This window comes from Doryrhamphus excisus, chromosome 16 (assembly GCF_030265055.1).
Source record: "Doryrhamphus excisus isolate RoL2022-K1 chromosome 16, RoL_Dexc_1.0, whole genome shotgun sequence".
In the NCBI taxonomy this organism is placed as follows: domain Eukaryota; kingdom Metazoa; phylum Chordata; class Actinopteri; order Syngnathiformes; family Syngnathidae; genus Doryrhamphus; species Doryrhamphus excisus.
Window position 1 is genome coordinate 1,034,071 of NC_080481.1, and position 19,723 is coordinate 1,053,793.

The following is a 19,723-nucleotide window of genomic DNA, read 5'->3' on the forward strand; positions in this document are numbered from 1 at the left end:
CGCCCGCCTCAGTCTCTCTCCATCACTGTGATCGGGCTGGTCGCTTCCCTCTCGCCTTGCCTGTGTGCAGTCTGCGGACAAACCGGGGAGAGAACCGGCGCTGCAGCTCCTTGGTCCTGGACTCCAATGTGGATACGAGGTCCGATCAATGGGAATACTTTAACCGGAGCCTTACGGCCAATTACGTGAAAAAAAGGTAAAATTAGACATGACACGTTTGTGTGTTGTCCAACTTCATCTTGCATGACTACGTTCTGTGGTGCATTTCTAATATGATTTCATATCACGGTGCTGAATTTATGCATGTTGACGCACACTAGGATGAAACAATATTCGCTATCCTTATTTCCGAAGCCGTAAACTGTCCGAGCTGTTAAATCCACCCCGGAACAGAGCCCCCCTCCGGTGAGTGGTGCCGTCAGGGGGACAATCGGTGTCTTGTGTGAGGACAATTTTAGGAAAAAACAGCCGCTGGTTCTGAACAGAAAGATCTTTCTGTCCGATGCTTCTGGTGTGGGCGCTTGCTTGGTGCTGAGGCAGCGACTTTGTGGTGACAGCATCATTATTCACCAAGATGCCAAATTATATTAGTCCTACGTGGGGATGGCTAAACTGGCCACATAAGAGGACGCCGAAGAAAAGTCCCATGAAATGGTACTGCGCTGCAGCACACCGGAAGGGGGATGGGGGGGGATTTGTGTTATTTCGGTTCCCCTTGGTTAACATAGAATAATATGATGCGGTGCAATACAACTGAAACTACAATGTAGGTTGCACGGTGGTCTAGTGGTTAGTGCACAAACGTCACAGCTAGGAGACCCAGGGTTCAATTCCACCCTCGGCCATCTCTGTGTGGAGTTTGCATGTTCGCCCCGTGCATCCGGGTACTCCGGTTTCATCCCACATTCCAAAAACATGGTATGAATGTGAGTGTGAATGGTTGTTTGTCTATATGTGCCCTGTGATTGGCTGGTCACCAGTCCAGGGTGTACCCCGCCTCTCGCCCGAAGACGGCTGGGATAGGCTCCAGCAACCCCTGCGACCCTTGTAAGGATAAGCGGTAGAAAATGAATTTATATATATACATATATACATTATATTGTGTACCTAATGAAGTGTCCACTCAGAGTGTATTATAGTATTGGGATTTTTTTTTTATTTTTTGTATTTCCATAATCTGGAATGCACATTGAACAGCATCTTTGTATTTTTGATGGCAATGTTGGATATGATGTATGCTTTGGATTGGCTAAACATAAAGTCGTTGGTCCATAATCAATGGAAAACATCCCAACTTTGTTTTGGTAAACAAAAAATATGGTGTGGAAGTGGTTCTTTTCACTTCAGTATACATCACATATCAGAGTTCACAGTTCAACATGTCCAAAAGGAGTAGGAAGAAGCAGAGCTTATCCAATCCTACCTTGTTTTGGTTCTGCATCTGATTGCTAATACATTTAGCGGTGAATGCTAAATCATGTCCCCTATTTTGATAAAGCAATAATGCAATATTACACTGAAGTTGATGTTCATTGGTTGTAAAAATTGATATTTTTCTCGATTATATTTGATTTTGAATAGAAATTTTGTTGTTGTTTTTTTTCCAGTAATTAAGCACACACTCCGTGACCTCCACACTCAGTCTGTGAAATTGAATCAATAAAACATCTGGCAACGGAGCAGTTGATTGATTCAGAGAATCATGGTCCTCTCAGCCCGGAGATGCTCATGAATCTTGCAAATGCCTCTTCGGCCTCCACAGAGTGCACTCAAACAAAAGTGGAAAGAAGTAGGACACAACTGAAGAATTGTGCATCACTTAGGGGTGGTGGCACTGTAAGCATTTGATGGCCTAAATATTTTGTGGTAAGTCCACAGCCGGGTGCCGATGAGGTCTAAAGATGGGAAGAAGCATCGGTCGGGTGTACGTATTCCTGTCTGAATGGGGCATAAATGATCAACACACAGCGATAAGACACACCCGCATGCGACGCAGGCTCTGTCCAAATGCAATCCCGTAATGTACTATCTGAGACGGAGATCTAATAAGAACTGGAAGAGCATCTTCAATAATGAAACCCCACCTGCATCTGTGCTGCAGACCGAGCGCTGGGGGCTGAGAGGCTTCATAAATAACACAAGCCAGACCTGACACGTGCAACTCCAACGTCTGGGAACTGCCAATAATTTCTCTCATCTTCTAAAACACTCTTCTGGCAGGCCGCTGAGGTAAAAGAGCCCCCGCCCCCCAGCTTGCTTATACTTTTGCAGTCATCAAATAAATGCAGCTTGGTGCTCCAGCGCTACGGCTAAATTAAACAGTTCTGCAGAGAGAAATCACCCTGTGTTGACAAGGAAAGTACAAGCAAAGCTCTCCTGCATGATTTAGCCCAGGGGTCGGGAACCTTTTTGGCTAAGAGAGCCATGAAGGCCAGATATTTTAAAATGTGTATCTGTGAGAGCCATATACATTTTTTTAAACATTGAATGCAATAAAATGTGTGCATTTTTATGTAAGACCAACAGTTTTAGATATAATGGGCTCTAATTACGTAGACCAGGCACACTACCCCACGCCAATGGGGTGTGGCCAGCACACTTTCGTGAGCAGCGCAGTGTCTAATAATAAATCAAATACTTGCTGCCATTAATGCAACTTCTGCTGCTGCATAGTTTTGAACCGTATTCAGTATATTTCATTCTTTTGTCCATCTTCGTCAAAAGGCTTGGTTCCGCAGCTTTAGCTAGGTGACTATTTGACTTAAGGAGGAAAGTTTACATTTACATGTTTTTTTGACATCTCAATGACCGAGGTAGACTACCGCATTACCCAGTAATAATCAAGTTTTGGTGTTTGACCTGGAAAATATCATCAAGAAAGATGGATGTGGTCGGCCATATTGCAGTAGAAAATAGATGGACGAATTAAAATGCATAAGAAAGTTTTGATTTTTAATATTATTTTTAACAGTGATTTCTGTGATGTTTACTTTAAAATGTTAGCAAACATACATTTTTATTGTGGTAAGAAACGCTTGAGAGCCAGATACAGTCATCAAAAGAGCCCTACCTGGCTCCCGAGCCATAGGTTCCCTACCTCTGAAATAGATGGACGAATTAAAATGCATAAGAAAGTTTTGATTTTTAATATTATTTTTAACAGTGATTTCTGTGATGTTTACTTTAAAATGTTAGCAAACATACATTTTTATTGTGGTAAGAAACGCTTGAGAGCCAGATACAGTCATCAAAAGAGCCCTACCTGGCTCCCGAGCCATAGGTTCCCTACCTCTGAAATAGATGGACGAATTAAAATGCATGAGAAAGTTTTGATTTTTAATATTATTTTTAACAGTGATTTCTGTGATGTTTACTTTAAAATGTTAGCAAAAATACATTTTTATTGTGGTAAGAAACGCTTGAGAGCCAGATACAGTCATCAAAAGAGCCCTACCTGGCTCCCGAGCCATAGGTTCCCTACCTCTGAAATAGATGGACGAATTAAAATGCATAAGAAAGTTTTGATTTTTAATATTATTTTTAACAGTGATTTCTGTGATGTTTACTTTAAAATGTTAGCAAACATACATTTTTATTGTGGTAAGAAACGCTTGAGAGCCAGATACAGTCATCAAAAGAGCCCTACCTGGCTCCCGAGCCATAGGTTCCCTACCTCTGATTTAGGCTAACAATGCAAAGGGAGCAAAACTGTTTCTACTGCTAAATACATGCACTGTAGCTCCTTAAGTCAAAATCAATAACTAATGATTGCTCAATTGATAGAGACGTATAAACGAGGCACATTGCTTTTGACAGCATGACGTCTCATCGAAAGGATTCGATATAGATGTTGTCACGGGAGCTTTGTTATGATGTCAATGAATTTCCTCTACAGTCTACGAGGTAAATCCTGTGTGGCAATTAACCCGCCCTGGAGCAATTAACCTGTGCATGTTTCTGTCTAATAATGGCTGACTCTCGGGGCTCAGCTCTCGACACTCCGTTGCTTTGTCGATGGAGAAAAAAAAAACGGCATTCCTTATTATCTCTGTGTTGTAGCATGAAATGGTGTCTGTTGTACAAGAAGGGCGTGCACGGAATTCATGAGTCACATGAACGCAGCGTTTGTCATCTCGCAGCCTCGCAGTGTGATCGCGAACAGTGCGGATCATTTTGCGATCCGGTGCTTGTTGTTGAGCAGTGAAGGGACTCTTTATTCCAAACGCATCGTGACCCTCGCTGCTGTTCTTGAGACCGACCCCGGCGACTGACAGCGCCGCCGGGCGGGTGGCCTCACTATGAAAAGATGGCACTGTTTATTAAGAGCGTCTCGTGAACGGGATTGGTTTTCCCTCATAGAGACGCTTTTATGGAATTCTTACTGTATAGATCATGAGGGGGAAAAAGTGCAAAAATAAATAATGCCTTGCTGACTAGGGGTGGAAGAAAATATCGTTTCGGTGATACTTTGTTCCATGATACTGTATCGATATTAAAAAGTATGGTATGGATATTTTTAGGCATTTATCATAGGGGTCTCAAACACGCGGCCCACGGGCCAAATGTGGCCCGCAGGACACTAGTTTGAGGCCCCCGCCTTGATATGCAAGTTTAATGTTAGTTTGATACGGATGCTGTATGGTATCATGTACCCAGAAAAAATGATTACGTTTGATTCATGTTCATGTTAAAGGTTAAATAACTGTTAATAGTTATCCTCCCTATCCGTGTGGAAGTGGTATGTTTTTGGCTATTTAAGTTGAAAGGAAATAACTTGAAGGCTACCGTTTAGGTGGCTAGCTCTCTAGTTTAGCGAGTTAGCATGTGTCTCCAGACCCTGCAGTTGCGCAATATGTAGTAAATAAAAAGAGTATAAATGTGATTATAGTCGTGTTTTGTCATGTCTACAGGGCTCTAATAATGCGTTGTTCATTTTAATCTGAAAAAAAATAATTTGTCTACCCACCAACTATATGTGCTTTCTTAAGTTTTTATTATTTGCCGTTTTTATTATTATTATTATATATATTTATTTATTACTGATTGATTGATTTTCTTTATTCTTGATTTGTTTATTTATTTTTCCATCTTATTTTGTGCAGAGAAATAAAAATTAAGATATGTGAGAACAGTGGAATGTTTTATCAGAGCTTTTCTTGTAAAAATTCGGAACCAAAGCACTGAAAAAGTTTGTATATTTTTGTATATATTGTATATTTTGTATACACTTCGCGAGACACCATGAGGACCTGCCGCTAGCAAGCAACGCCAAGGTCCTTTTGTATACTACAAAAGTAGTACTGCGATATTGCAGGTATTTTGTTTTTCAAATTGATATGACTATTTAGTTAAATAATGGTTATTAATAATTTCAAGCATCCTAAAAGGACTTTTTACTGATGTTTGTTACTTTGTTCCACAAAAATACTCTTGTGATGGTGGATAAGTCAGGGACTGTATACTCTGGATTTTTTCACAGCTAATAGAATGGGAACATTTGAGCAGGATCTTGACATCATTTCATTTATTTGTTTTTTATGGGGTTTTTTTTTTGTAAATTTAAAGCTGGATGTTAAAGCTTTATTTTTGTTTTTTATGTTTTTTTTTTGTAATTTTAAAGCTGGATGTTAAAGCTTTATTTTTGTTTTTTATGGGTTTTTTTTTGTAAATTTAAAGCTGGATGTTAAAGCTTTATTTTTGTTTTTTATGGGGTTTTTTTTGTAAATTTAAAGCTGGATGTTAAAGCTTTAGTTTTGTTTTTTATGGTTTTTTTTTGTAAATTTAAAGCTGGATGTTAAAGCTTTATTTTTGTTTTTTATGTTTTTTTTTTGTAAATTTAAAGCTGGTTTTTAAAGCTTTATTTATCCAAATGCTACACTTTACATTTTTACAGAGGAAAGTTAGTGATACAGCATAACTTACTATTCCAATGGAATAAAAATGTGTTTAGTAAGTGCATATTGCTAATGTCATTCAGTTTTTCCAGGAAATAACCTTTAACTCCAAGAAAATATCGCCTTGTTTACAGTATCGTGATGTATCGTGATACGTATCGTATGGCCAGATTCCTGCCAATACAAAGCGCCATTGCCGACCGTTATGTGGTTGTCTGCATTACACAGCTTTCTTTCAACTAGACATCTGCATCAGTGGGTCTTTGTGTACGGGACCAATGAGGGTAGAAGCTTTTTATCACCCTCTTCAGCTGCTGAGTGCCTGAAATATTTAACAGGGACTGCACTATTTTTGGGTTTGTGCTCAGTTTGTTTTGGAGCTTACGTAACACCAAAGTGCATTGTACTGTCGGAGTCCAGATGATACAGCAACAACCTGAGATGCTGTAAAGGTTATAATCATGTGCTCATGTACGGGGAGTGTCTTCACCTGGGATTTATGGTGCAGTCTGAGCGAGCGAGGGCTTTGGGCACAATTTCAGCGTGGATGAATTTAATTGCCGTTTTTATATACCATCTTCTAGTTGGAGGAACGGGCGGACCAGAGTCTCGGGTTCTGTTTCTGTGACATATCGATCCATCCCTCGCTCCCGCCGTTTTTCTCTATCGCTCTCAATTTGCTTCCATTCTCGCTGCACCGACCTCCTCCCGTCTCCTCTCTCCTCCTGTGCCCCGTGAGGTGTCAGATTCTCTGACTCATGTTCCGCCGTGGAGGATGGGTGGAAAGTAGGGATGAAAGCAAGCCGGAGCGAGGGAAGTCATTTTGCAGATACAGTGTGACCTTCATCCAGCGAGAGCGATGGGATAAAAGCTGAAGTTAATATCCTGCCAAAGTGTATTCTCCACCATGCCAAAAACCATTCGGAATGATATATAGCAGCTTTCTAATAATAAGAAGCGCACCATTTTAAATCAAGGCAAAGCCAAACGAGCAGAAAATTCCAATTCCGAATTAAGAGGGATAAACACTCTGTGTATAATCTGGCCAAAAGAGCGGTGCCATCCCAAACCAGATGTTCGTACGTCTATAATAAGAAACTCATTTTGCAGATTAATTTGCTGCTGAGATTACCAAAAGATACATGACATTTCTGACTGGGGTCACATGCTAACAAGAGCTCGCATAAATAAAGCTCACACGGTTCCACGGTGGCTCTGGAACCACTCAGGGGATAAGAACTTCCGTCCCAAAATAGCTCCAAAGGTTCGTTATCTGCACGTTTGTGTCATTCAGACTGTGATTGGACTAAGGAATCAAGGCATGCATCGACCCTTCATGGATTTATGTGGAGTGGCCACTCAAGGGTTCGCCATACCATGGCTAGAAATATTTCAGTATTGAACAAAGCAATACTTGTTCTCAATCTCAATTGTTTATTGCTCTCTGGTTCTACCATATCTTACTTATTGTGTGGAAATATGGGCTAGTAACTATAAAAGCAATCTTCACTCACTAAATGTACTGCAAAAAAGGCCAGTAAGGATAATTCATAATGCCGCCTACAGAGAACATACTAACTCCTTATTTCTAAAATCACAAATACTTCAACTTGCTGATATAGTTCATCTTCAAACAGCTAAAATAATGCATAAGGCTAAAAATAAGCAATTAGCTAAAAATGTCATCCAATACTTCTCTACAAGAGAGGAGAAATATGATCTCAGGGAAGAAGTACATTTGAAACACTTCCATGCTAGGACTACGTTATGCTAGCCATAGCATTTCAGTATGTGGAATCAAACTATGGAATGGATTGAGTAAGGAAATCAAACAATGCACAACGATGAGCCAATTCAAGAAACAATACAAGCAGTTGATGTTTGCTAAATCCAAGGATGAAGAGTCTTGAACCAGTCATGATGTGCTATATATATCACTATATTGACACGCACTATGGTACACATTATGGCATTGGATGCTCATATCACCGAGTACTACGCTACAAGGTACATTATTGAAAAAAAAAACAAAAAAACCTTAAACTGTATTATGGAAAGCAGGAAGTGAACAAATGTAACAGTTAGTGATTGTAAAAGTACCAAGATGGAGGGGTAGGATTTAATAAGCTTTGCTTCTTCCTACTCCTTTTGGACATGTGGAACTGGGAACTGATTATGGGATGCACTCAATTGTAATCTGATGCATGTTCAAATGAAATTAAACCATTAGCATTACCATTACCATTACCATTACCATTACCATTACTGGTTGAAGATAGTATAGACCAAGGGTCTCAAACTCGATTTACTTGGGGGCCACTGGAGCTTTGGGTCTGGGTGAGACTGGGCCACATTTGGCCCGCGGGCCGCGTGTTTGAGACCCCTGGTATAGACATATACTATACATACATACCTATGTATAGTGTGTCCATTAGCCATATTGGAGCCACTCCTAAGTATGCATATTCAGCCACATCCTGCCGTGACTATGAGGTGTAACGACAGAAAGGAAGTATTGATCCGCCCCACTTATACTACATATACTACATATACTACATATGGCAGCCTTTGCAAATGTAGTAATTTACACAATCTGTAGCTCCCGAGCTGTCAAGCGGCTGCTAAAAAAAAAAAAAGGTGAGAAATCTTTGCATGTCGAGATAAAAGAGTGGAGGCGTTGAGGGTGATATTTAGGAGCCTTATCTAACGTGACGTGTTCTACGTTTATAAGCTCCGGAACTTTTTTTTTTTTTTACTGTAGGGAATGTGTACCTATTTAGCATAGCTTAGAAAAAGTGGTCCTTAATATTAGTTGGACCAGCCAGGACATCTTCATCTTTCTCTTTGGGCTTTTCCCTTCAAGGGTCGCCGATTCAAATCAATCTCTTCCATCCAACCCTGTCTCTCTCACACCAACTACCATAAACATCTTCTTTGGTCTTCCTCTACATGTCCCAACCATCTCAGTAATGTGCCTCTGATGTACTCCTTCCTGATCCTATCCATCCTGGTCACTTCCAGAATCTGCACCTATTCCAACTGTATCATTTATTCCACCCCAGTGTTTAAAAAATTGGGGTAGACCCACTGATAGTGGTGGCAAATAGCTATCTCCCTGTATGCACACTCTATAATGCTACACAGACAACCGCTGTTCCATTACTTAAACAAAATAAAGTTAGGACAATAGCCACGTATACATGGACCCAAATAATCCAATTCCATTCGGGTTATTTGCTCAAAGGGAAAGAATGTAACCGTTGTATACACCTCATTCCCAAAGAAAAGTGCCAATCCCAATGAATATATAATGGGATTCCAAGGAGTGGTATATTCCTTTCCCCAATCCGACGTTCTTCCATTTAAAAAAATGGAGGCCGGCAATCGGCACTGGACTGCTAAGGAAAGTTTGTTTTTGGTTCAAAATAAATTTCAAGACTAAATTACCAGCGGAATTAAGCAGTCCGTGTTTTACCAACACCCTCATGTCCTCCTTCACGACATCCATAAACATCTTCTTTGGTCTTCCTCTACATGTCCCAACCATCTCAGTAATGTGCCTCTGATGTACTCCTTCCTGATCCTATCCATCCTGGTCACTCCCAATGAGAACCACAGCATCCTCATCTCTGCTACCTCCAGTTCTGCTTCCTGTCTTTTCCTCCGTGGTACTGTCAGGACATTTCTCGTGTTTAAAGCCTAGCATCACTGCTAATGTTGACATGAATGCTGCAGGATAAAATGCTATAATGTTGATTACGACGCAGTTTCTTAAGTCATTCATTCATTCATTCATTCATTCATTCATTCATTACAACAATATGTGCTTGGCCACGTGATGATAAGAGATGATAAGCTAGCATTCAACATCGTTGTTGTTGTTGTTGTCGTGCTACAGTATGTCCTAATGCTAATTACGGCTGCAAAGATTAGTCCACATAATTAATAAAGCAAACGGTCGACAGAGATTTGTTATTGTTGACGCAGCAGTTAATTAGTTAAAAATTTGAAATGTTAGACTGCGGGAAAAATATTGATATATCAAACTATTGCGGTATTTAACCCAGTTTTGGATTGATAATGTTTGAAGAGTTGTTAATTATCGATACGCTCTCACCGGGTATGAGTCACCATTTTACATGTCATTCTCCTGACATGTCAAAATCCTGACATAGCATATTTGCATATTAAAATACATAAAATAAGATAAGATATGCCTTTATTTGTCCCTCAGTGGGGAAATGTGCATTGCACAGCAACAAGAGAACAGAATCAATTAAGCAGTACAAAAATACACAATATAAAAATAAACAATATAAACAACCCAAGTATTAACAAATTAATACATTTAGCCAGGGTTATATACAAATACAGTTTGCAAGATAATATGAAATATGAAATGAAATATATGACCAGTACATACACTATGAGATCTTGCTTTATAAAAATTATAAAAATACTGCAATTATAAAAATACTGCAATTATAAAAATACTGCACTTTCTTAGTTCTTAGTTTCTTAGTTTACGAATAAACACCTGCAAGTAATAAAATTATGACATCTTTTCATGGCAGCAGGGCTCTGTTTACTGGAATCTCAGTTGCAGCATTTACATAAGAAAATATTGATTTACTTATTATGCTGGATTTGCACTTGTATGAGGAAATACATTATTTTTAAGGTTTTAAAGGTTTTGAAAAAATAGTTTTGACATCTTTACATGGGATTCTGTGTGATCACTGTTTGTTTTCTGTGCATCTGCATAAACAAGTCATGGACATTTATGATAGTGAGGCTTTTTTTCTGTGAGTTTTTCACAGTTTACCATTTTTGATGGGCTGACTATGTTGTGACGTAATTTGACGTCACACAGAGCTAGCGGATGGATGGATCACATACTTGAGACTTCAACGAAACCGAACATGGTGGTCTTCAAAGCACTGTTAGTTAGCACAAGAATATAAGACGTCAACTTCCACTGAAAAATGATATAATATGATTGTTCTCTACCAAGCACATTACACCATATTTCTCATAAATTGAATCAGTGTCACGTTCGTTTTTGTTTAAATTGTTGACAAAAAGCTGCCAAAATAACACAGTGCCATTAATGTACTCACAGAGGATCCTGCAATAATTCATTCAAAATACATTCCGTGTTTTTGCTACAGGTAATATTCCGAGAAGTGAGTATGAAACAGTGTCGGGCGCTGATAGCATGCAGTCATAGCGTCTCAGGAGGGCCTTGTGGCTGACAAGCGGCATACTGTGACATAGCTATGCTTCAACTCTAAATGAAGCCAAGGTTTGATAGGGGAGGACCAGTCCCCTTGTGCGCCAAGGCCTGACCCCCCCCCCCCCCCCCATTATATGTGACAGACCAACCCAGAGATGAAACACTGCTCTTTTATTTCAAGCGTCTCCTGTTTCACCCAGGGCTCTACATTAAAAACAAAAATACTTGCTCATGGGAATCCTTAAGGTGGGAACTACTTGTTTGAATATGCTGATAATTCATCAGATAATAGTACTATTGCATTGTGTTTGGAGTATTTGGAATGTCTGAAACGTATGTTAACATGGCATGCCATACTACCTTACACATGGTCGTCGTAGTAAGCAGGTTCATCGCTTTTGGCTGTTTTCCTTCAGAAGTTGTTGAAGAGTTAGACGATGTTGGCAGGGACGCCATGATGGATGTTTTCCTAGTCAAACCATCACTGATTGGTTGATCACGAACAAGAACGGTTGTGGGTAAAATGCATACTGTGGACTACGGACCGCGGTCTAAATAAACGATTCTGATTGGTCCGTTTCAAGATCTGCAAGGATTGGTTTGCAAATTACCAGCGGAATTACGCAGTCTGTGTTTTACCAACACCCAACAAGAACCGCTTTAAAAAAAAACTCTTCACAGTATGGCATGCTAACTTAGTTGTGGACTCCTGTAGAGCAGCTACACGCGATAAACAGCTTTCTAGATCTTCCAGAATCTGCACCTATTCCAACTGTATCATTTATTCCACCCCAGTGTTTAAAAAATTGGGGTAGACCCACTGATAGTGGTGGCAAATAGCTATCTCCCTGTATGCACACTCTATAATGCTACACAGACAACCGCTGATGTTCCATTACTTAAACAAAATAAAGTTAGGACAATAGCCACGTATACATGGACCCAAATAATCCAATTCCATTCTGGTTATTTGCTCAAAGGGAAAGAATGTAACCTTTGTATACACCTCATTCCCGAAGAAAAGTGCCAATCCCAATGAATATATAATGGGATTCCAAGGAGTGGAATATTCCTTTCCCCAATCCGACGTTCTTCCATTTAAAAAAATGGAGGCCAGCAATCGGCACTGGACTGCTAAGGAAAGTTTGTTTTTGGTTCAAAATAAATTTCAAGACTAAATTACCACCGGAATTAAGCAGTCCGTGTTTTACCAACACCCAACAAGAGCCGCTTTTAAAAAAAACTCTTGGCAGTATGGAATGCCAAAGTGCACTTGCCCCACGGGAATATCACTGATTGGATTTACAGTAAACCTCGGATATATCGTACTCGGATATATCGGAAATTCGCTCACAACGGACAGATAAAAAAGAACCAATTTTTCTGTAATGCATTTCCAATAAAAATTCATTGCATATATCGGATTTTTTATAACGGATTTCGCCTATTTCGGACAAAATCTCCAGTCCCGTTCCAATGCATTTCCATGAAATTTCCCTGGCATATATCGGATGGCCGCATCGTGGCGCTCCGATTCGCCGAATCGTGACAGGCCGCTATACGACGTCATTTGCAGCGTTTGCAGCGTTGCCTGCGCGTCCAGGTACATTGGAAACATAGTCAAGGAAGTGCCTTTTTATAACGGATAAAATCCCATTTATGCATATACCGGATATAAATCCCATATATGCGTAAAACGGACATTTTCCGGTATACGCATATAACGGATTTCGCTTATATCGGACAAAACCAGTGGGAACAATTGAATCCGATATATCCGAGGTTTACTGTACTTGCACGAATTTTGTTTTAACTTGCCCCGGGCCATCGGTACATCGTTATTGTCCAGCCCTGTCGCCGCTCAAACCTTATCATCTCAGCTCATTGAAAAAAAATAGTGGAAGCGTGTTTTCTTGTGATATTTATTATATAATACCAACATAGGATCAATGTTTTGCTGTATAGAATTTAAGTGGTTTGATATGAAATAGATGATTTATAGACGTGATGCCTGCATGCACAGCTCATTTAACACCTTCAGGTTGGATCCTGGCATGCTTAGCCGACAGAGAAAAAGCTTATGCAAACATGAAGCCCCCCCCCCCCTCTTTGAATCCTTGTTTGAAATGATCATCCTGCTCATTTAATCAAGAAGCATCTGCAAGAAGTCTGTGCTGCCAGCATTTCAGATAACTCGGCTATTAGCTTGTGTACGTAGCGCTTCTTGCACATTCTCCGAGGTCTACGTATGTAAGACTTGCAAATGTCAGTCAACTTTGTTTACGTGTGTGTGTTTACCTTTGTGTATCGGCTACGTGTGTGTGCGGATTTGCACCCGGAGGATCTCATTTAAATTTGAGCAAGACAACAGTGACTGACTGTCCGCCAGTGAAGAGGAGCATAAAGTACTAATGGAGTACTCATTTCTTTTTTTTTTTTTTTCAGGTTGTTTACGCTTTTGTGTCTTCATCGCTGTCGTGGTCTCTGGGGAAGATGCTCTCATTGTGTCATTTGTGCAAACATAGTTTTAGGCTGCGACAACACAAAAGTTGTTTTTTTTACACATAGTTGCATGTTTGCAAGAAAAGTTTAGTCTAGAACAGGGGTCTCAAACACGCGGCCCGCGGGCCAAATGTGGCCCGCAGGACACTAGTTTGAGGCCCCCGCCTTGATATGAAAGTTTAATGTAAAGTTTGATATGGATGCCGTATGGTATCATGTACCCAGAAAAAATTATTACGTTTGATTCATGTTCATGTTAAAGGTTAAATAACTGTTAATAGTTATCCTCCCTATCCGTGTGGAAGTGGTAAGTTTTTGGCTATTTAAGTTGAAAGGAAATAACTTGAAGGCTACCGTTTAGGTGGCTAGCTCTCTAGTTTGCGAGTTAGCATGTGTCTCAAGACCCTGCAGTTGCGCAATATGTTGTAAATAAAAAGAGTATAAATGTGACTATAGTCGTGTTTTGTCATCTCTACAGGGCTCTAATAATGCTTTGTTCATTTTAATCTGAAAAAATAATTTGTCTACCCACCAACTATATGTGCTTTCTTAAGTTTTTATTATTTGCCGTTTTATTATTATTTTTTTTTTTATTTATTACTGATTGATTGATTTTCTTTATTCTTGATTTGTTTATTTATTTTTCATCTTATTTTGTGTAGAAAAATAAAAATTAAGATATTTGAGAACAGTGGAATGTTTTATCAGAGCTTTTATTGTAGAAAATTGGAACCAAAGCAAAGTTTATTAATTTTTCTGTTTTTAATAAATGCGTTTTTTTGAAAACCTGATGCGGCCCAGCCTTGCCCAGACCCTAGCTCCAGTGGCCCCCAGGTAAACTGAGTTTGAGCCCCCTGGTATAAAGCTATGTGGATACATATACCGCGTGTTACCTCATAACAGATCCAAACGGGACTTCAAAGGTTGCCCTCGCTTGTATTTCAAGTGGCCGCTTCCTGTGTGCGTCACGTGACCGAGTGTGTGAATTGTTGGCGTTTTTATCCCAGCAGCTGAATGCGTGTGCTTTTTTTTTTTTTGTGTGATGTATTTTAGTGTGTTGGAGTTTTGAAATTTGCGTGAAGGCTCTTCCACCTATGCCCTAACCGCCGCACGTGTACTCGAGTTGACACCCTCTCACGTCCTGCTGGATGTGCCGCCACCCTGGGGACACCCTGCGTGTTTTCCGAGCAAACACTCAATAGGGCTGACCTCCTTTATGGTCTATAAGCAGACGGGAACCCTGAGTCCATCTTTCACTGTGTAGATTAGACGTGTTCATTTGGTCTGTTTGTCATGTGACATGTACGCCTCGGAACAGGTGTAGCGTCCTCGAGACGAGTAGGTTGTAAAAGTTCCTTTTCATCAACGCAGTCTCTCTGGTGTGGATGCTCCGTTAAAAAAAAAAAAAAAAAAAAAAAGTATCGTCTGTCTATGAAGAGTTGTGAGCTGGTTGCTTTGATGTGGTCTTCCTGGACCACATGGTACATTCCTCATGTTTACGATCAAAAATAGATCCAGTTCAACACTTTAATTAGGATACATTCATGCTTTGATTAATAAGTCTCAGCCACTGACACTCGCCACGTTTACATGACGAGATTTTCCGAATGACCTTTCCGAAAGCAATAGTATACATGGAAAGGAATATTCCAATCTCCTGTCTACATGCGCCGCTATAATCAAACAGAATAGTCAATGGGGCATACGCAGTAAAACGTAAACAACATCAACATCAACATTATATGATACTATAATACTCCTCCAAATAGAATCATTTGTAAGAATACACATGCCTAAGTTTTTCAACGTGGTATATTACAGATCCCTACCATCATTACCATCGTTACCGTCATGTCATTTAATGAACCCGTAGAGAGGCCCTGCAGCTCTCATCATAGACATTTAAAAATAAGTTAATCAGTAAAAAATTAAATCCATAACTTAATTAAGGATGGCAGGATGACACAGAGCTAAGGGGATGTGGTGGTCCAATTACATTTTGCCAACTTGGCAGGTGGAGATTTTGTCATACTAGAAATCTGTCAGTAATGGTAATGGTAATGGTAATGGTAATGGTAATGGTAATGGTAATGGTAATGGTTTTATTTCATTTGAACATGCATCAGATTCCAATTGAATGCATCCCATAATCAGTTCCCAGTTCCACATGTCCAAAAGGAGTAGGAAGAAGCAAAGCTTATTAAATCCTACCCCTCCATCTGGTACTTTTACAATCACTAACTGTTACATTTGTTCACTTCCTGCTTTCCTAATATAGTTTAATTTTTTTTGTTTGTTTTTTTTTATTTTATTTTTGTCACGAACCGAAGTACGAGGAGATATGACCATACAATGACATAATGGGTACCATGGTAATGGTAATGGTAATGGTTTTATTTCATTTGAACATGCATCGGATTACAATTGAATGCATCCCATAATCAGTTCCCAGTTCCACATGTCCAAAAGGAGTAGGAAGAAGCAAAGCTTATTAAATCCTACCCCTCCATCTGATACTTTTACAATCACTAACTGTTACATTTGTTCACTTCCTGCTTTCCTAATATAATTTCAGTTTTGTTTTTTTTTTTTGGTCAATTTTTTGATTTTTTTTCTTGTAATTTTTATTTAAATAATATAATTAAATTTAATATATAATATATATTTATATTAATATATTTATATAATTTAAAAAATAATAATAATAAAAAAAAATGTTTTAAAAAAATTTGTCACATACCAAAGTACTCGGTGATATGAGCATCCAATGCCATAATGGGTACCATAGTAAGTGTCAATATAGTGATATATATAGCACATCATGACTGGTTGTTAACCAAAAAAGTTAGAAATGATGAACCAGTAATGGAATTAGACCATGACGCACCACTAAGTATTCGGTCACATGACGGAGTACAGTAAACAGAGCCTGGCAACCAATCCAATATGTCCTCCCGATTGAAGCTGACAGGGGCTGTTCTTTTCCGGAAGCTCTGTTTGGTTTCTCCTCAGCTCTGGAATATGTCAGACCACATCGTTCGGGACTCGTGACAGCGGACGTACAGTCTTGCCTTTGCTAATTTTGTGTTCTGCGCAACAACAAAGAGGCTGTGTTCATTCTGGAATGCGGACTGCTTGAAGTTCAATAAACGAGGAGCTCAGACGCTCGCCGCCTTCGCCCTGGACACAGAGCCTTGTTATCAAAGCCGCAGAACAGCATATCCAAATCTCTTGCACCATTAGGCCTAATGGAATAAACCACTAATGTATTATCCGTGCCCTTTCGGTGACTATGCATAATGACGTTAACCCACATATCGGACAAATGTACTCCGTGATAACACGTGTGTTTAGCGCACACGCGGAGCAGTTCAACTCCTGATCACTTAGCCTCATATCTGCAGCTGACAGCCAGCAAATATACACCCGTCAACCTCTTGACCCTCGCTTGATATAAATGTAAATTACACGGCGATGGACTTTTAGCTGTCGCGGGTCTGAGCATCTCTCTCCAAAAAGCAGCACTCGATTGATTCGCTGCAATTTAATCCGACAAAATGACTCTTTTTTTTTTTTTTTTTTTTGCTTAATGATAGATGGGCATGCAGGAAGTCTAAACACATACAGGCAGGCGAGCTTTATGACATCTTAAGAGGGATGTGTGCGAGCATCTGAGCGTGTCTCTGCAAGCACGGAGTGCATAAATAAACCAGCAAAGCGGTAATGGCCTTGTGCACTAAGCAAAAGCAATAAACCGGCCTACGACGCCTCTCCTGGGAGTTGGATCTCATCTAAAATAATACCCATTTATTAAACATGATCTCCTCACATAGCTCACCGCGTCTACCCATGGCATGTAGATTTATGAAACACACACACACACACACACACGAGAATATGTCGAGCAATGTCATCAGAGCGGCCTGTGCACAATGGCACCGCTTAGGAATCTGCTTAGCAAACAAGTGACCTTGATTACTCCAAGAAGAGCGTCTACTGTTACCGAGTCTCATTAACGTGCCAATAAAATCCGATGCCTTTCACTTTAGTACTATTGAATGTATTGAAATTGATTGAAATGCAGTACAGACATTCTGTATTCCCAAAGTACCTGTACTGCATGTGATACTTCGCCTTGAACAACCGTGGCTAAAAGCTAAAACAGTTTGCACTTGGGTCCTACAAATAGAGCCAATGGACAGTTTGGCGGATATTTCACGGATATTTCACGGATATTTCACGGATATTTCACGTTCTTGTTGACAAAAAAACAGTCCAGTGTGAAATACAGCTGACACGTACAAATATTTTTTCTCTTGCTGGGTATCACCAACTCCAATAACTGCTGCTTGACCTTGCCACATAAACATAGAAGCAGAGTTTGTGGGGAGGGTAAGCCACGCCCATAAGGAAGCTCCGCCTTTCTGTGACATCACAAAAGTACAGTTTTTACCACGCCCTCTGAAAACCGAACATTTTGAGCCATCTTAAATATCTTTCAGGGATCGCTTCCAAATGCGTAAAGATCGTTATCTGAAACTTTGGTAATCGTTGAACACAAGAATACAACATTTGAACTACGTACATTTAGAGGTCAGAAAAGTGGACAAAGCATCCTTTAAACTACAACTGTGTTGTGTATGTAAAACCATTTTAGTAATGTGCCAGTCATAATTTCAAGTGGTAAACACCCCCCCCCCCACCAGGACATGAAACTGGAGACAAATGTCGTTGTGTTACTTAAAACCCAAGATCAATGTATTGTCTCCTTCCTGCTTTCTACATTATTGTGTCCAAAGAGTATTGTAGTATATGCTAAATTATAAAAAAACTTCATGCAATACATTTTCTTCTCATGTTCATTTCTGGTAAGAATTACAGTACTTAAAATTTTTAATTTTAATTTTAATTTTAATTTTAATTTTAATTTTAATTTTAATTTTAATTTTAATTTTAATTTTAATTTTAATTTTAATTTTAATTATCAAATAAAAACTAAAATGATAAAATTTTAATTTTAACCATCAAATTAAAATTAAAATTAAAATTAAAATTAAAATTAAAATTAAAATTAAAATTAAAATTAAAATTAAAATTAAAATTAAAATTAAAATTAAAATTAAAATGCCCCTTTGACTCCGTGCTTGCCCCGACCTTACCACATTCAAAAAACAACTCAAAACCCACCTGTTTAAATCCATTTTTAATGTCTAACTTTTTATACCTGACTACTGCGCCCCGCCCCGTTTTTAGCCTTGTTTTAGCTCTGAATTAATGTTTGGATATTGTATTTTAATGCATCGTTTACTTTTTTACTCAACTCTATTTTTATTTCTTTTTTTTCTCTACTGTAAAGCGTCTTTGAGTACTCTGAAAAGCGCTATACAAATAAAATGTATTAATATTTATTGTTATTATTATAAAAATATAGCGTTACTGTCAAATAGGGAGTCACCATGTATATAATGGTGCCTTGGTTAACGTCATTAATCCGTTCCAGAAGGTCCAACTCAAACCAAAATGGACTCTAACCAAAGCACATTTTCACACAGAAAATAATGTAAATCCAATTAAGCTCTCTAAAAGGTCCATCGCCCTTCTCTTTTGTTGCCGTGTATCAATTCCATAACTGACATAAAGAACCTAAAAGGGCGGCCGCTGTCCACCATGCTATCACATTCAAGTCATTCTGTCTTGGCTTTGTGATCCAATATTTTTTATTTATTTATTTTGGATGCTAAAGAAGCAAGCGAACACAAGTCAAGCCAAAATTTCTAGCAAAAATTTTGGTTAACAGACATAACACTGTAATTTTGAGATTACAAATGATGAATCACCATCAGTCAAACCAATTGAGGTGTTGCACATACTGTAGGGATACTGTAGGGATACTGTAGGGATACTGTAGGGATACTGTAGGGATACTGTAGGGATACTGTAGGGATACTGTAGGGATGTTTTCTTCCAAGCGTCAGCGTAATAAATGGTTGACATTAGCTCTTTGTTTTCTTCACTGTGAAACTCGTTTGGTTCACAATACCAACATCCAATTATCCCTTAAATGAGCTCAGTCATTAGTTTAGAAGGCAGC

General features: G+C 39.2%; 1 protein-coding gene across 1 annotated transcript in view; it reads left to right on the top strand.

Annotated features, from left to right (window-relative positions):
* Positions 1-19,723, top strand: part of pcbp4 (poly(rC) binding protein 4) — a 51,739-nt gene continuing 32,016 nt past the window's right edge. Inside the window, exon 1 of the mRNA XM_058050726.1 lies at positions 1-196. The gene's annotated coding sequence lies outside the window, so the exon portion shown is untranslated. The remainder of the gene's footprint in view (positions 197-19,723) is intronic.